Genomic DNA, 14,115 nt, shown 5'->3' with positions numbered 1-14,115 from the left:
TTGCAGTTTGTGCTGATGAAATAAAGGCTCCTGCAGTTTGAATGTAAAAGCACAGAAGGCATGATGCACCACAATCACTTCTCAGTGGAGCAAAGAATTTTCTAGCATTAATGGGAAAGGTAATTACCTAGGTCTAACTTTATAGCCTTTTCTCTAATGAAACTATAATCTCCCAGGCCTACATGGTTTAAGCATTTACATGATTTTAACGATTTCACTGCCATAGCAGTTGTCACACATGGTAATATAAAAACTCAGTGCCTTAAAACAAAGATGCTAATTATATTTCTATATTTTTATTATTGAAATAAAACTGGACTGTGTGAAGTGACAGAGCCATAATAAAAACAACCATGCACTGCATTGCCTAAGCAGAAGGGGGTCATACTTGTTTGCAGGGAAAAAAAGGCACCCGGGAGCTTTCCTGAACGTACCTGTTAACCAGGCTGAGCAGCCTAATTCCTCTAAGCTTTGTCAGCAGGGCAAGGTGTGCGATACACTCTGAGGGCCTTTAGTCACTCCAACAGCAGGCAAAGCTCCCATCGTACCAATGTGTAGTCACTCTTTCAGCCATCACGCCCTAGACACGTCGGGTGCACGTGTGGTATTGGTGTTGCTGCTGCGAGGTGCAGCGCAGACCTCAACGCCGTCCTGACAGCACGGCTTCTACTGCAGCTGGTGACAGCCTCCCACATGTGGATGGATTCAGGCTTTGAATATTTGAGGAAATGGGCTTGGGGAAATGGGCTTCCTGCCTGGAGGTCTGGACAGAGCAGCAATTTGCAGGGTGTAACCTGGAGCACGGTGCCGGACTTTCAGGGAAGGGCCATGCATCTGCTGGGGCTGAGGCGGGATTCCCCACCCAGCACACGTCATCTGCTGGTCTCAGCTTGTGCAGCATCCCCTCTGTGTTTCTCCACTAGCCTCTGCTTTCATCATATTAGATGGCTTGGCCACACGTAATGCCATTGGTAAAACCTGCCTTCCCAATGAGCTCAGGTCCAGGGCTGAGCCCTCAGCAGGCATGCTGCCTTGGATCGGACCTGGTAGGGAAGGACGACTGACATCAGCCTTGGCTGGTGTCTTTACCTGAGCGCCTCCCTTCTCCTAATGAGCTGAAGTCATCACTGTTACAATTTCCAGGATAATCTAATTCAATGCTCCTCATCACAATACAGCTTTATTTGCCAAAGCCTGCTCACATCTGCTAACCACAGGCAAAGTTTGGATCCATATCAAAACTGATTTCCTAAAAAGGCAGGTGTGCTCATGCCTAATGCAGATACCTCCTAATTATTATCAGCTTGTAAGTGACATGAAATTATACCTTTAAACAGAAAAATCAGGAGCCACTTTCCTAATAGGAGGGTGAGGCTCAGTGCTCATTTGAAGTGTCAGCGGGGAGCCAGAATTTCCATTTTGTGGAAGTCAGACATTTCCTCTTTACTGAAATGAAAAGACAGAAAGACAGGGGAAATAAATATATATATATATATATATATATATATATATAAAAATTATTTTTCTGGCAGAGTTGCTCCTACTTATTTCCTTTCAGCTGCTTATTACACTGACATATATTTTTCAATTATTTTTCCTATGATGTAATATATGATGAATAATTACTTTGATAAGTTTAAAAAGTTTGAGGGATATGCACTAAAATAGTCCATTCAAAATGACATATTTTCATAGTCATCTATCAAGGATTTGTGTGGGGGTGAAAATGACACACACATAAAATTTGTGCCGGTCTTCTTTCATAGTTACACAGTGGAAAAAATACAAATGTGAAGCATGAGTCGGTTTATCTAGATGGCAGCTCCTCTGCCCAAACCTCTTCTACCTGGTGTCCCAAAGCTTATGAGAGAGGTAAGGATCAGCTGTAGGGCTTCCTGGAGCCACAGGCAGAACCTGTGTCCAGGAGCTGAGTTGACTGCCTAAAGCATGCTTCTAGGGTGGTCTGAAGAAACAACTCAGAACTAAGTAGTCCTTTTTGGGTCACAAATTCAAGTGGAAGACATTGTAAGAGATCTGGTAGAACAATCTCTAAGATGGGTGTAACAGCCCTGAAGGAAGAGGCCATGAACAAAGAGGTATCACCACTTAATGTGGTGGCTATGCATGGATTTCTACTTTTGTCCCTGTAACTACCTTTTCCCTCTGTTAATGCTCTTTGTATCAATATAACATAGACCAGACAAAACCCTTGGTTGAAACTATCAACCTATTTCTTCCCAAGGCTGAGGAGGAAAATATTATTAGCTAACCTTGCACCAAACCAAGAAGCAAATGAGAAGGTAAGCTGCGGAGGAGTGAGGAGTGCAGGGGGTGGTTGTGGGTGCCTGCGTTTCATCCCTTAGGAAAAGCAAGAATTAAAATCACCTTCTCTGTCTCATCTCAAGAGGAGCACTGCAGATCAGAAGGAGATGATTTGCCATAACAATATGTGATGATGGGAGCTAAAAGTTTATTTCATCAAAAACTTAAACATCTCAGCATCCATAGATCACCATTTACCATTACATATACATTCAGAAAGATAATTTTCCATCCTTTAGGGATTTAAAATCCGAAGGGCATCTTTGAGCTACCTACAAGGAAAAACCCTTTTATAACACATTCATGATGACTTTTTCAGCATATTCTGTGTTACAGCTGCTTTTGTTTTGTTTGCATCAGCAACAAAGTGGCATGGAATTGGTAAGGCAGTCAGCTGCCTATGTTTTCATTGGCGCTACCCAATTAAGGAAGGTCATTTACTCATCTTCTTTGACTAATGGGCAAGTTACTTGGAGCTACCTTGCATTTACAATAGAGAAAGAGTACAGTGAAGAAGGCAGGAGAACTTGGTGGGTTGTCACCAGAGAAAGTCTGTGGTGTCCTGATCCCAATGCAGCTGGGAGGTGCTTTAGCACTGCAAGGACACATCTGTGGGTCTGCGTAGAGGAGCATCTCTCACACCATGTATTACCAGATACTGGTGTGCATCACCCCAGGAAACTCATAGGTACACAGCTATTTTCAGTTACCTTGTCTGCCACCATGCACCCTCTTCTCCTAACCCTCTTCAGGTGTACCCACAAGCTGTTTATTGTGAGAAGGATTGCTATGTCCACAAAGCTTCACAGAGCTTAGTATGACTCCTTTCTTCTACTGTATGTTTAGTGGTACTTTTTGGGTAAATGCACAAAGTATGATTTTCTTGAAAACATGGCAGTTGAATGACCCTCATGTGGTGCAAAATTAAGAGCTAAAAACTCTTGTAATCCAAATAAGCTACAGACTCCTGCATTTTTCCCCACTAATTTGGTCACACCAGAAAGCTTTCACAAGCTGTGCTGTTCACCAGAAGACACATCTTCCACACAGATCTCTGTGTTTCCAGCTCCTAAGCTGGGCTGTATAAGGGGAAAGACCTATTTGTCTCTTTCTCTCTTAGCACTAAGAAAGAATATGCCAGGATGATGGATATTAAGGGAGAAGCCTTGCACCCCAGTTGTAAGTATGTCTGCACTGGAGAAAAAAAATATATATATATTAATTTTATCATTAGAAGAGGTTTTATGTTATGGAATTTGTTGGTTGGTTTTTTGTTTTGCTTTGTTTTTTCATTTTAAAGCACAGATTTACAGTAATGGAGAGATACTAGAAAAGATGCAATACGAAGATGCATTATTAAGATAGTAAGCAATGACAAGTATCTTCCTTAACTACTCTATATAGCCTTGCACTAGAGACGCTGCCTAATTAGACTCCACCACTCACCCCAGGGAGGGGAAGCTCTGAGAGCTGCCGCTCTCCTGCTCCTCCTCTTCAAGACATCAGCTAAAAGCAGGCAAAGCAGCTGCTCTGAGCACTGGTTCCTTCAAAGACAGGGACTGAATGAACTCTTTCTACTGCTTACCCTTGATTTATAAATAATATAATTTTTATCATGTTATATGTATAATTTCCTCCTTATTTTCTAAAACATCTCAATTGCCATTGCTAATGAATACTTAAAGTAGTAGATTCCTGCCTTTTGAAGATGCTTTGGAAACCTTATGCATCACAGTATGAGACGTATGAAAACTTCTTAGTAGATACATGACTGTCTTTGCATAGCTTTTATAGAAAGGAAAAAAATAATCTATTAATAGTGGAATTCAGAAAGGGTTTTTTAGATTAGGAAATTCCTAACAAAAATAATTTGTTAGTTTTAGAAGGGGCTCCTTCCAGGGTTCCCATCACAATTAAAAATTTCTTCTGGAAGTCAAAACCAATGTCTGTTGGCACATATAAATGAGGTAATACTCATGCTTATAAAGTTAAGGTAGAACAACACTAAGGTAAAGTCTGTTTTAACTATATGAAATAATAGTAGAATTTCAACAATATGAATCAATACATGAAATCCACAAATGTTTACTAATGCACACAGGCAACACAAATCAAAGATCTGTGTTTTTCTTCAGATATGCATTGGGTTTTTCAGACATAATATTACCGTGCAATAAAAAAGGCCCAAATCACTTATCAAAAACACTGCCAATGAAAAAACAGGATTGCCACTTTGCTGGTGGTCTTAGCAGATAAAGCAAAATTGCCACTATACATCATCCTTAAAAGAAAGACAATACTGAAGGGGAAGCTGCCAGAAGGTGCCATTTTCAGATGTCAAGATAAGGGATGGATGTCTGAATTAATGCAAGACTTGTTGCATGTTGTCTGTAACAGTGGTGCCCTGCTAAAGCAGACAGTAACGCTTGTGCTTGGATGCGTTTCTAGGATGTATAACTGAAAGACCTTAAAAGAAACTTCAGAAAACAAATACTAATCTTCACAATATTCCTGTGAACAACTGCTGTGGGTTCTTGATGGTGCTGTAAGCAGGTGCTGAAGCTGTAGGGTGAAACAATGTAGAGAGCGAATCCTGGAACAGTTATTTGAAAATCCCATTAACCCTAAGAAGCCACTTATGGCCTTCCTGGGATGAGGGAGTCTAGGAGTGAATCAGTGGTGTCTTTGCAGTGAAAAGACTGTGTAAGGACTGTACTTCAGGTAGCAAAGGTGGGAATGTTGATGCCACTGTGCAGGAGAACATGGTCAGAGGGCACTGCAAGAAACAATGACAAAATTAACAGGAATGCTAAGAAGTATGGTAATCGTAGATAAGTTCTTCATTGTTGAGGGATTTTTGAAACAGCAAGGAGGCCATGACTTGCTTCAGCTGAGCAAACCAAGCTACCAGGATGACTCAGGAGTTCCCATGACGATGTTCCCATATCACCTGATTGAGGAATTAAAAATATTGTTGCCAGCAGCTGGCTTCAAGGACAAGAGCTATGTGACTGCTAATCACAAGGGGGTTGTTTTCTTGCAGGTGGGGTTGTTTTCTTGCAGTTGTTTGTCTGAGTGCTTTCGACCAATAATCTTGTGTGAGACACTATCCGCCCCTGATAAATTTGCTATAAAAGTCAGGTTATTTGGGTAATAAATGTAGAGCATGATCTGACCATATTGGTGTAAGTCATGACTTCAGCTGTGCTTCCTGCCACACTTCACGTGCAAAACAAGTGCCCGCCAGGGCTTGGCAGGTTTCAGCATATAAGGATGCATGGTTGTGTTGTATATGTATTAAGTGCCGAGATTGCAAGTGTTTGTCTACAAAGCTGGCTGTGCCCTTGGGAGCAAGGAGATAACTGCTGGGGAAGCTGTGATGCAGATCTAGGTTTGCCTGGGCTAGCAGATAGCATCACCCAAACCTCTCTGTTTGTGGCTAGTGTTTGGATTTGCTGGACATGAACAAAGATTGTCTTAAACCTGAGGTGTATTTAAAGGTAGACTTGTACCTGTTGTGGACTTCAGAAAAGGGATGGGAATTAATAGATTTAGATTCCCACAGGTAAATATGCTTGGCTCAGTGTCTGATAAATTAAAATTGGTATTCCTCTAGTCACTAACCTGTCAAAGTTACTCTCCAGTGAACAAACTAAAGCTTCTTGGACATACCTTTCAAGTGGAAGAGTGTGTCTATACTGCTTTCCTCCCTGAAGTCTCCACCTTGTTATGTGTTATTCCTCATTGCACAGCCACCAAAACATAGAGTCCCTTTAAACTCTCTCGGTACTTGTCCTGTTTAAACACCTACAGGGTCTGGAGCAGAGGTGTTTGCCAACAGGATACTTTGGTGTCCTTGTGTAGGGTCTCGGGGCTGCTCACGCACCCTTGTCTGTGTTATCAGGGCGCTGCAGAGCCCATGGGGTGTGTGCTATAAAGACAAAACCCATTCTGACATGCCTCTGTCAAATACTCAGGCTGTTGTTTCTTCATGCCATAACATGTTTAAAAGTAATAATAATCCAAGGAATTGACACCTGTTCCCAAGCACACATGTAAATCCAGGAAAGTCCTCTGGTACTGGGAATGGGGTTGAGGGTGTCAGTGGGACAACTGAAAGCAGAATTTCAATGTCAGTCATACTGCTTCACCTGTAATCTGACCAGGTTTTACTACCTAGAGGTAGTTGTGAGAAAAAGTGTTGTAGTGCTAAATATACGTAACTGTTAACTGTTTAACTGATTTTTCACCAGTCATATACAAAGCCTGAGTAGTACCCAAGTTACATTTCTCCTGACTTACACTCTTCACAAATGAAAGCAGGTGAGATGACTTGCTAACTGGTGCAGTAATTAATCTTCAAGAGGGTAGGAGATACAGCATTAAATTGGAGCTCAGGTTACAGAGATGAAATCAAATGAACAAGTTCAGTGTCTCTAATACCTTACCACTTACTCCACAAGCTGTCTAAGTACATCAAGAGATTTAATTAATTCTGAGATGCCCTGATCAGCTGCAGAAAAAAGACAAAACACAGTGTATGGCAAAAGAGCCCTAATCAGAGTGACCTGCTATGTGGTACCAGAATTATTGGTGTACCGTACATGCGCGCTGTTGATGACAGACTGTCTCTGTGCCAGGCTGTGCAGGAGCTCGGGGCTGAACTGCAAGTTCCTGTGCTCAGAAGGGCATCTGAAGGAACACGAGGAGGGCTTAACTGATCAATTTGTCAAGGAAAAAAAAAAAAATTACCATTACACTTTAAATATGAAAAGAGTTTCTCTTAAGATGCAAAGCTCTTCCAGAATATACAAGCTGTTTTTGTTTTGTTTTGTTTTGTTTTCTTCAGATTAGCTGAGGTCTCTGTGCAGGCCACCCACTTCCCCAACACCTCTCAAGGACAAGCCCTGTAGCTCAGGGCCAGGTGGAGGAGTGTGCAAAGTTGGAAACTGCTCCAGGTCAGGAAGGAGGGCCTTCTCCTCTTCGTGGCATTTGGCCGTAGGAGAGGTTTGCTCCTTCCTGAGCCTGCAGCTCAGCACAGAGCAGTGCCACGGGGCTCCCTGCCCCAGGCAAAGCTACCTGAGCACTGTGGGTACAGCAGGATCAACCCTGGTGGAGCAGCACCTTGGGGTCCTGGCTTAAGTACCTGCATGCATGGCTACTGTGAAAGAAGGGAAGGGTTTTTGAAAGATGCCATTTTCTGAGAGAAATCACCATGTGCTGGACAGTCTAAGTGGGGCAGGGTTTATTTAATTCTCTCTTCACTGTGTAGCAGCTGGGCTCACTATCCTAACTAATTTAGGTAGGAAGCTGTTTTTTATTCCGGTTTTTATTCAACTTGCAGCATGAATGTCACCAGCCATAGCTGATAGCAGTGGCCACTGCCAGGAAGTCATCAACACTTCTGTGTTTGCAGATTCACAGCACTCCTTATTATGACTGCAGCCCACATAGCAGTGGATCCACACAATTTATTCTGGAGCGGGAGGCACTTAATGCTCCGCTGTGTTAAAAAGGCAAAGTGGAAAAAACTGACCCTGCCTCCGCAGTTCCGGCAGCGGCTGTCACTGGGGAAGGACAAATTCAGAACCTGTGGCCATGCGTTCTGCTAAGCTGCTGGCACAAGAAGCTTCCTGAGCTTGCAGGGGAGCAGCACATCTCCAGCACATTAGCACACCTCCAGCACACCTCTCAGTCAGTCCGTGTGCATGGTGAGGTGCAAGGATTGTGCATCACTGCTCCTGGGGACTCTTTGCTCCCAGGCCGCCAAGAGAGCATGCAATCTCTGAGGCCTACACAAGTTAGCAGGATCCTACACGCTGAACGATGTTTGGTATGCTTTTCACGTGCTTGGTTTTGCAAGGAGAAGATGGCAAGATCTTGATCTAAATTCTCATTGATCTTCTGATTTTAGGAGAGCTGCGGTAGCTGAGAATTTGTCCTCTTTTCTACATCAGGTTAGTTGTTTATGGACCAGGCAGAATATTGTTTTTTTCTTTTGAGGTTGATAAGTTCAATCCTCTGAAGAAGCTGTTGACTACCATTAGTAGTGGGTTCATTTGTTCTCTGTTGGACACTGTCAGCCAGCAGGGGTTTAGGCTGTTGTGTAGCTCCCAGCTCAATTATTTCTCAGGGCTCTTTGTTTAATATAATGGGGTCAAATTCAGACTGTAGGTGGCTGATGATTTCTGGTCCAATTTAGAATAGACTGTCTGTGAGCCCACCTTGAATCCAGTTAATCTCTTTTGTGAAATAAAGTGAAAACTCTGCAAAGTATTTGGTGTTTCAATCCAATATTTAGTTTTTATAATGTGAGCTGATTAACAATTTTTCTGCTCAGAGTGTCTCTGACTATATATTTATGCAGTTATGATGATAAAGAAACTATTTTTATATCCTATATTGGGAAGTCTTTCTGCTGAAAGAGGAAATGCAGAAATTAAAATAGATTTAAAACTCCAGTATCTACCACTACCTATTTATGAAACTAAAGTTTACAGTTAACCAAATGATCCTGATCACTGTTAGGAGCATGATTTATTCTTTCAGAAGCCACTGTACTCAATGGTTTGGCAATGTATAGGCATTATAGCTGACCAATTGTTTTTTTATAGGGTGTATTAAATTGTCACCTTAGCTGACTCACAACCACTGAACTGTACCATGAGCCTTCACTGCTCCAGCTCAGCCCAGGTCTTACTGGCTGAAGGACACAATGACTTTAGGGTGTTCAGGGCAGGGAAGTGTGTGGCACTTATCCCCGGGGACCATGCAGAAAGCGCTGGGGTTTCCGAACTTTTGCAGAATAAATCACTCTATTTATTTATTTATGGGATGGCTGTAACAAAAGTCCTCAATCTTACTCTGTCTAAACAGAGTTGTGATGGGACTGCTTCTCTTCTTCTGGATTAAGGCTCTGATCCAGACTGTACATGCACTTGCATGATACTGCTGGACAGACACTGGCTGTTTATTGTGGGGCAGGAGAAAATGGCTGACATTTTGCTGAAATTACAATGATCTGGTTTTAGTTGCTTACAAATAGAGAGGCTTCATTTTAACAGTTATATAACTTTGTGATTTAGAGATACTGTTCAGATATGAAAAACAAACAAACAAACAAAAAAAAACCCTGTTACCAGAGTAAGTCTGTTTAAAAACAAAGTAATAGAAATAAAGAATTCTAAATGTATTTTGAATTTGTGTTAAAATGATGGTCCATTTGCTGACTCCACAGTTGATGTAAAAGGATAGAAAGTATTTCCTCTTTATTTCCCCTTGTAGGCATCTTGTAGGAATAGACATAACATTGATTCTTTGCTCGTGAGATAAACATTCATAGTAGCAGTAACAGATGCAACTTGAAATCCAGGAAAGGAGGTAAGTAGGGAAAAAAAATACAAAGCTTACTATTCAGAAGGAAAGTGATATTTTATCTTTGAAAGTTATCTCCCTACTGAGTAAATAAGATGTCAAAACTCACTGTAGTTCTGTGTTGGTTTCTGTTCAGTTCTTTTTGAAGAAAATTTAATAAAAAGTTGAAACTGAGAAAAGACTATGAGGACGTGAGCAGTTTGTTTAAGCTATCAGAGGGCAGCAAGCTTGGAAAAACACTCAAGAAGTTTCTAGGTGACCCTATATTTAATATTTATATTTTATGTTTCCTCATTTTTTATCTTAATTCTTATCCCTATTCCCACAGTTCTACCTTCAGCATTTGTATTTGAGTTAGGCTCTAAAAGCCTAATTTCAGAATTTTGAAGAAACAATAAAAATTTCCTTCCTTTCACTTCTTTTTTTTTTTTTTTTTTTTGTCAGATAAGTCTGCATTTGTTGTCCTCTCACTGTTCTCTGCCATATTAACTAAAAATGTACTTCTATTGAAATTGAAATTTAAACCAAGATTTTTGTGCAATCTGCACCTAAAGCATTAGAAAAATACTCACTTGATTACACAGATAGACAAGGACATTTTCTGAGCTGGAAATGCTGTTACACAAATTGGGTGGAGGTTCTATTTCTCTTATGATTATGAGATAAAGATTTTACAACTTGTTCTTCTATGAATCTCCTTTAAGGATTAGAGATTGTGCGTTCTTTTGTGTCTGCAGAGACAACTGCGAGCTTTCTCCTTGTGAAAGCACAGAGCCCAGCTCGTGGGCAATGCAATAGCTCGTGCTATGCAAACACAAGCTGGTGTCAGTACTGAAAATGAAGTGGAACTCATTAGAGTTTTGCTGGCTGCTTTTTGTGAAGGCTTGTGAGAAAAAAATAAAACTAGAGACAATACTAAGGAACTGCAAGCAGAAGTTCCAGTAAGTGATACTCAAGAAGTACATCATAGCCTTAAGGGAAGGTGAGAAAGCAGAAGGTAAAAAGCCGGAAAAATCAAGTGTGGGACTGTGAATAAAATGTATGGAACTGGCAGCTCAGCTGAGGTTTTGGTAAGGTGTCTTAAGTAAACATTAATTAATATTGCATTGGCAAAAGAATGATCAGATGAGCAAGAAACTGGTTAAATAGGAGATAATCAGCTGAGCTGAATGGGAAAGTTATTGGGAGAACGGTACTAGTTCAAAGACTGACAAAATCTAGAATTGAAAGAATGTTTTCATGATGACCTTGCCACAAAACAGATGGCTTAATGAACTTTGCAGCTGATACAAATTTGGAAGGTATTGTTGTTTTGGAACAAGACTGGAATATTATATAGGCAGAATTGGTGTGGGTTGGGGGAGCAAGCTTTAAATTAAAGTTAATGTAACATTAAAAAGTATTCTGGGTACTATTTGGGATAACAAAAGATCATGTGAAAGTCATCCTGTAATCAGCTAGTGTATACAGCCCCAGCCACTAGTGCACTAGATCTGGTAAGAATGTAAACGTTTGATGCCCTCTCTAGATTTCTGCACCTTATTGTATTTCAGAATATAGGCATGCTGCAGGTGTACAAGGCTTGGCTAGCCTAGTAATAATAAAGCTGATGAGGATATATGATAGTGGCTTTGCATACAGAAAAGAAATAGAAAGAGGAAAAAGAGATGCTAATAGAAAGAGATTACTTTGGGCCTAGTTAAATTCAAATAGGAAGTTAGAAGGTCCATGCAATTCACTAGAAATCTGAGTTTTTAAACAACATTTTGCAAAGGGAGGAAGAAAGAGTATGGGAAACACGCACAATTTTCAGATGGATCAGTTACAATGACATGATTATTTCTGATATTACAGAACTGGCTTCAAAGCACTCTCAGTGAAATTTCTCTTAATTTAGCAGTTTGGTTAAATAGCAGAAGAATCTTTTGCTTAGGGTCTGTCTTCAGCTCCTATCAGAAATAAAAACTGACCACTAAAAAGTATCCAAAAAGGATTGCAAAAAATCTTCCATCTGTGCACTGACTGGTATTAATTTTCTGAAGCCTTTCAATCTGCCTTGTCTCATAAATGCAGTTCTTGAGTTACTAGTTCTACCTTTGGGATCCTCTACTTGTCTACCTTTAAGGCAGGGAGAATAGGGCTTTCTTGACTTCTAGATTTCAGTGTACTTTTTGAGAATGCTTAGGCAAATTATCTGTGTCGCTGTTTTTATTCATAGATACTCATGAGCTGCCAGACCTGTACTGCCCAGAGCTGTTCTTGGCAGGCACCTGAGAATGTCTCTTACTGTATACCATGGCTCTAGGGTAGAAAACATTCTCATGGGATTTCATATTTTTTTCACTGGTTTCTTTCTAGATGTTTGAAGAAGTGACAACGCCAAATAGCCAAAGAAAGTATTGATTCTGCAGGACTAGTATGGAGATAGTAGGCTACCCAAGGTGCCTTCAGCTTGGTAAAACCCTCCTGCCATTTAACTAATGGATATCCCCTTAGAAGAATGAGCATAGAAAGATGATATAGAAACTTTTATTTATTTATTTATTTATTTTTATATTGTCAGCCACTTTAAAAAACAAACAAACAAAAACCACCTGTCATTCATATGAATCACTGAGTCACCATTCAGGCACTTAGTGGAGATAAACTTCTCAACTATCAGAAAAACTGCCGGACCTTTTGGTAGAGAAGATCATCCTCTTAAGGATACTTAATGGCTGGGTAGCAGTCTCCTATGTGAATGTATCCAAGTAATTATAGCTTAAAGTTATACTAATCACTCCTAATAGAGATGGACTGTTCCTCCTGCTGTGTCCCTCACTGCTCCCAGATGAGAACTATCCCAACAATTTGGGATTAGCAAAAACACTTGTTATACTATTAGCTTCATAACTTTATTAATCTTTGATTATAGAACAGATGGATGAATCTTAATCATTCTATAATAGAAGATTAAATAGCTTAAATTATATCAGTCATATTTAAGTCTTTACTTAATAAAACAATAATTTAAGTTGGGTCATCAGTAGGGCTTGAACCCAGGGTCTTCAGATTAGCAGCCAAGACTTCCTCCATTAAAAGAGTAAACCCATTAACTGCTTGCAGTTGTACACTTGTATCCATGTACACTGGCCATTAAAATATATGACACACGCTGTGCCAGTGGATTACACATTGAATTTTGGGATTAAGAATTCCTAGGTTGCATTTGTGCCTCTCAAAAGGAGTTTTGTCCCTGATATATAGTAGACAATGGGAAATGGGTCAGCTGGTGATAGCATTTAGCTATATATTTGCATGAAGCTTCAGTAAGAGTTCTTGTTTCAAGAGACATTATATAAATGACTGATTCAGGTATATTTGGTTTAAAGACATAAAAGAGCCTAGCATTTGGATTTGGTGTATGTACTTTGAGATCCAGAAGAAAAAGTTATAGACTCCCATCCTGTCATTAGGGGCTGAAGGTAGCTATGGTAATACAGTAAAAACTGGAGGGATTGATCAGAGTATACTATTTCTTTCCTCATTTATTTCAAGTAAACTGGTTTACTGCAAGCAAAAGATTTTATACTTTTTTTCTCTGCATCATTTTTGTTGTGCTACCTAAACCTCAGGTAACCTCAGATACTGTTCGTGACCTTGGGGTTAACGCTGATTTGTACTGACCCAGAATCCTAACTGCAGCTTGTTAATGCCCTTTATCTGACACCTTATCCGTTGCCTTATCAGAGACAACACAAAACTTTACTGAGGGTGGCAAATGATATCACTGACTGCAGAGAAGATGTATTATTCTCTGATTATTTAATGAAAGATCCAGTAGAGAAAGGTTCAACAAATTTCATGTGAAAAAGAGATCCTCAACCTTAACTGAATTTGAATGCAATATATTTATGATGCCAGCATTCAGCAAGCTTTACCTCAGTGACTGTGTGCACAGAATGCATTTGTTCATTTTTGTAAACAGTTTTGGACTAACAGAAAATGCGTGGCTATTGCTTGGCACTGTCAACATAGAGCTGCAACTCCAAGACTGAAGGTTGAAGCATGGTAAATTAAAGACCATCCACTGACAGGGACTTTCAGAATATCACCTCCAAAAGCAAAAATTCCAAGAACACCCTAAGGAATGTGTTTGGCCCTAGCTTAGTGGGACAGAAACTACTAATTCCTCATCAAAAATGCTCCATGTCATATCATGTGGCTTCCTTGGGGCACCTAAAGGCAGGTCAAGCTCTAGTTAACTCTGGAAAACTCACAACAAAAGGTACAATTGCACAATAGCTCCATAGCTGTATATTAAGTGCTCTAATTCTGCAAACTATGCAACTTTACCTATCAATCTTCCTCAAAACTTTACCTACATACTTAAGATTAAAATTTTATCTGGAGATGTCATTTTATTTTGCTGTGAATCAG

Source organism: Anas acuta, chromosome 6 (genome assembly GCF_963932015.1).
Source record: "Anas acuta chromosome 6, bAnaAcu1.1, whole genome shotgun sequence".
Taxonomy (NCBI): domain Eukaryota; kingdom Metazoa; phylum Chordata; class Aves; order Anseriformes; family Anatidae; genus Anas; species Anas acuta.
This window is presented reverse-complemented; position numbering follows the sequence as displayed.